Source organism: Tuber melanosporum, assembly GCF_000151645.1.
Source record: "Tuber melanosporum whole genome shotgun sequence assembly, scaffold_27, strain Mel28".
In the NCBI taxonomy this organism is placed as follows: Eukaryota; Fungi; Ascomycota; class Pezizomycetes; order Pezizales; family Tuberaceae; genus Tuber; species Tuber melanosporum.
Window position 1 is genome coordinate 743,172 of NW_003298941.1, and position 5,465 is coordinate 748,636.

Below are 5,465 nucleotides of genomic sequence, written 5' to 3' on the forward strand. Positions count from 1 at the left end.
CGGGGATGGGATGCGTTGTTGCCCCAATGGTTGACAGGAGACTCACAGGTGGGGGAATGGTCAGGCGTCCGTGGTGTACATCGAGGGCCAGGCCCGGCAGGGCATGAACGATCTGTTTTTTCCGTCCTTCATCAACGTTGATGGCCCTCAAGAATTGTGGCCCCAGAGCTGGAGCAGCAGATCGTTTAGTGGGAGATGCCAACCGCACACAGTGTCGGGTTCCAGCGGCAGGGGGATTGTAGTCCCCATCTACTGGGTCATCCAATCTGAACTTCGGGGTTTCATAAAGAGCCCTTTCTCCAGATGACATCCCGGCCAAAAATGAAGGGGTTGACAAGCCAGCCTTGCATACAGGAGCCTGGTGGAGGAAACTGGGCATCTTGCTTTAGATGGCCCTAGTGAGGGGAGGGGTAGCAGACCTTGAGCTTGCCTCTACCGTAGTCGTACTTTTTGTCGGCAGTAGAGAGGACTCAGGCACCATTGCTTAGGAGTCTTTGAGTAGGGAGTGTGGGGGGGTTGGAGAGTATTCCGAGCCGTGATCGGAGTTGAGTCGAACGAAGAGTCCTGTGGTAGCGTCCTTGTTTAAGCCACATGTGGCTGAACAGTCTCTCCCAATCAGGAAACCCTTCACCAAAACCTCCACTTCTTTCATCGTGGCAATGGTCACATCAGCGACCGTCTGCCGAACCAAATCATCAAACTGCGGGTTTACCGCATTCTGGCACCCGTGATAGTGGCGAAACTGTAGGAAATTAAAGTTTTCTTTAGGCGCGACATATGACCGTGTAGTTGTAGGAATGAGGCCACAGTCAGCCTCAGTAGCGGGTGCAAGAGACAAGGCTGCACGGGCTGTCTCAAGTGAGGAGGAGGAGTTGGAGTTGAAGCGAACGGGGGACGACATCCTCGAAGGGGGGGGGGAATCCATGGAGGAGGAGGCTATCAAAGATGCCATCCTCACCCAAACTATACTCAGTGATTACTAAGACCAGGCCACAGATATCTCACACTGAAGTGTCTTTTAAGAGAGAACAACTAACTTCTAACCGACTGCCAGAAACGAAAAACACAAATAAGTAACTGTAGATGAAGTATTTATCGTGAGCGCAATTAGGTAAAGTATTGGTTATGCTCACTTCGGACAAGGAGTGCAAGAAGTAGGAAAAGTACTTAGAACAAGTGTGAAGAACCAAACCTGCTCGGCCATATCGGCCTTCTTATATAGTGTTCTTCCTGTCAGTAGTCATATGACCACTTTGGGTCATATGACCCAAAGTGGTCACATGTGCGAAACCAAATCATAACAAACTAGTCATATGACCAAAGTGGTCACATGCTCAAAACCCATAACCTCATAGCAAAGTCATGTGCGAAAACTTATAAACCAATTATAATATAATAAACAAGTCATATGACTCGACTGAGTCATATGCATAAAACCCATGACCTCATAACAAGGTCATGTGCAAAACATAAATCATATGTGCAAGGCATACCTGCAAAGCACACTCGCAAGGCATACTCACTATGCACACATCTCATATTCAAATCATGTGCGAAACATAACAAATTATAACATAATAAATCATATGATCCAAATGAGTCATATGTGTGAAACAATAACATACCTATGACTCATAATCATGAGTCATGTGAAAACCTTTTCCATGCCAAGCCACATTCATGACATTGTTAGAGGTGAGTGGTTGGTTTCAGCTAGCGGTTTGGGGTTTCCTTAGTTGGAGCTTTCTTCTGTTCGGTAAGGGGTGTACTGTCAGGATGGGAAAAATCCTTGCTTTAAAGAATGAGTTTCTGGGCTTTCTGTCTTTACTGTTTATAGATAGCCATGCGGGAGACTGATGGGGGAGTTTTTAAAACTGAGCACTAATTGGGTATTGGTAGCTTTAGGCGAGACTGCTTCGTATTCAAGTTGTCGAATCTGAGGATCAGGCACCTAGCTGTGGGTATTTGCCTTTCTAGCATCACGGTTTTTCTTCTGACTGTGAGAGAACAAGGCAGGGTGGAGGTGCAGGTCTACATAGTGCAAGCTGACATGACCTCTAGCCTTACTGTACGTAAAACTAGAGAAATAAATAAGATGATATAGAAGAAAGGAAAAAAAAGGACCTCTAGTACAAACTCCTTACACAACCACTTAAGTTCTTTTCTATACTACAAGTTGAATGAATACTTTCGACACACTTACGCAATGTTATTGTCCGGGGACAAAATTAACTAGCTCTCAATGGCAATGGCAACACTCCCCTCCTCATCATCCCGCTCCCTCAACACTTCCTAAAGAAATTGCTCTATACCAACCAAAACCAAACCAATTTACTTAATTTTTTTTTTCAATAAACTATGCCTCCTATTCTTCGCAGTCATGCCAAAGAGCCTATTTCCTCTAAGCACCTTTCTGAGTTTACAAGGGGACAAATTCTCGGGTTATGTGAGCCTCAGATGACAAATCACCAAATTTCCCACTTCCTTGACATTCCTCTCAGTACTGTTAAAAGCACATTTGCAAAAGGAGATCAAGAGGGCAAGGAGAATGAAGGTAGAGGAAGACATCCTAAAACTACCAAGTTGCAGGATGATGCTATAGTAGAGGAAGCTCTCAAAAATCGCCATACCAGCTACTCTGAGATTGCTGAGAGAGTGGCTCCCAATGTTTCTGCTAAGACTGTGAAGAGAAGACTTGCACAAAAGCTTCTTAAAAAGTGGATGGCATAAGAGAGGGTTCATTTAGATGAGGATCTAGCTTAAAAGAGATTGGAATGGGCATTAGTCCATAGGAATTGGACAAGGCAGATGTGGAGAAGGAAGGCAATGTGGGGGGATGAGGTAGCTGTGGAGAGGGGAGGAGGAAAGAGAAGAAAATGGGTATTTAGATACCCAAAAGAAAAGTGGAATAAGGATTGTGTTAAACCTACTGCTAGGAAAGGAGAGAGAAAGATTAGTCAGATGATGACTGGTTGTTTCTATGGTCAAACTCATGGTCTTTTTTTACCTGTTTTTCCTGATCCTACTTCTGCTGGAGGTGGAGTGACTGGAAAGTCAATTATTGATGTTTATGATCAATATGACTTTCCAGAGATATGGGAGGATATCAAGGAGCATGTTAGAGAGGAAGAGGTATTTTTGATCATTGACAATGCTAAGACTCACTTGCCCTTCAGGAGATGGCTCAGGAGAAATGGAATTTCTCTGATGGAAATTCCTCCCTATTCACCAGACCTCAATCCAATTGAAAATGTTTGGTCTCTGGTGAAAGACAAGCTTCATAAGCACTAGCCTGAGCTGTTTCTCCTGAAGGGCCGTGTCAATGAGATCAAAAAAATTATAGAGGAGGCTACCACTCATTGTTGGAAACTTCTAGACCCAAAGGTTTTTGATACTTTGGCAGGATCAATGGTGGATAGGGTGGAAGCAATTATTAAGGCTGATGGATGGTATACTAAATATTAATTTCTACTATGTATTTATATTTTTTAACTTTTGGGTTTTCATGATAGTGGGTTGGTGGGGGAGTGTGGTTGTCATCACCGAAGATTTTCTGGCCATTGACAGCTAGTTAATTTTGTCCCCGGACAATACATGAGAAAGAGATTTTGCTTACAAGAGGTAATACAAGTACAATATTATCCTTGCTATCAGAAGTGATAGTGATGATAGGAACTCTCTGAGCTATTAAGGTATCAGAGAAACAGAAGAGGTAAGGTTGTTACTTGTTGAAGAACTAAGTACAGAGGAGTAGGATCATTACAATCTATCAAACAGCTGGCCCTCTAGCCTCTCTCACCTTCGTGGCCTCCCTCCTCCAGGTTTCCAGTAGATCTCATTTCCTGTTTGTCTTTCCGCCAATGCGATAGATTGCTTTCTGGGAGTCAAAAGCATGCTGCTGCCTCAAATCGTGTAGGCTTTCAAAAGTTGGTTGGTCCAATTGGTGTACCTGGAGTATTCCAATAAGCCAAGACTCGAAGTTTGTAACTAACTTTATAGGATCAGAACAGATACTGAATGTATTGTAAACTGACACTATTGTGTGTTTCTTTGGGCTTTGTGCCCCGCCTTTTCTTTCCTCTAGGATAAGATTGTTGAACTGGAAGGGGATTTGGAATTGGATGTTCTGAAGTTCGTTCTCGGAATACTGAAGCCATCAGTGATTGGTTAGAGTGATATGAGTTGTACAATAGTTCTTTCTATGATGAGGTTCACAACTGTTGGCCAAAGTACTTGTTTGATCTTCTAAGACACCCACAAATTGAGAGAGATTGACTGGAGAGTCTTCCTCTGAAATCCACACTTTAATTTAATCTCTTAGTGTAAGGTTCGATTATTTGAGTTTATACGGTATGGGAATGGTCATCAATCGGGAAACGTGGTCAGTAATTTAGTGCTCGGCTTATATAGCTGCCGGCAGATTATCATTATCGTTGCGTATAACACTGTATATACCAAACAAACATTCCCTCCGTCCCACCCCGTCCCTATAGCCCTCCTACTCCAACGACGGAGACGAAAGACAACTGCTCACTCGTTCAAGCGGTCCTCGGACACCCCCCACCTAGAAACACAACCTGAGTGCTCCGCGGACACAATTCCGGACAAACGCTGTCGTCCGTCACCGTCACCGTGGGAAGTGGCAGAGCCGTCAGGCAACTTGGTGGAACAGTGCAGGGCCCGGTTCCAATAAGCACTGGATCCGTACTGCAAGGTAGGATACTGGTTATCGTCACGGGGGATTCCGATAGGCATTTCGCGACCGGACAAGGAGCCGTGGTTGAGGAAGAGACTATGAAGCCTGGATGAACGGTAGTCGTTGATGTCGGGCAGGTGGTCGGGCAGGGTGTGGTGGTTATATTGGTTGAAAAGAAGTCTGTTTGAGCGGTTGTTGAGGTGGGGCTTGCTGATGCTGTCGAGTATTGGGAGGATGGGGTGCTGGGGGGGGGGGGTTAGCCTTCGCACTGAGGGAGGAAGGGGATGGAGGATAACATACAGTGGGTAGAGAAGTGGGGTCAAGCAGACGCTCAGGAAGTACCTCATAGTCTGCGATGTTCTTCTGTCTATTCGTTCAATGGTGGAAATAGCAGGTATATGTTACCCACGTGTCCAAGACCGTAAATTGCGCGCAAGAGTCCTCAAACCACGTCACTTAGAGATATGGAAGGTCAAGTAAGCATAGATGAAAACATGGCGTATCCGTACCGGTATCACGACTTTCACCACACCTTCCCAAAGCTCTTCCGATGAAGCGGAGTGCCGGTATCGCGGTGTTGGTGTCGATTTAGGTTAGCATGAGCTTGGCGATAAGAAACAGAACGAACCACACCAACCAAACCGTCAAGCGGGACGCGTAGTGAGTCTTGGCGGGGAAACCATCACTTTTGCTCAACATCTGAGCCCACGCCAAGTTTCCCGGCTCTTGACTAACCCGCTAGGTACGAGTACAGTACCGTAAAAACTCT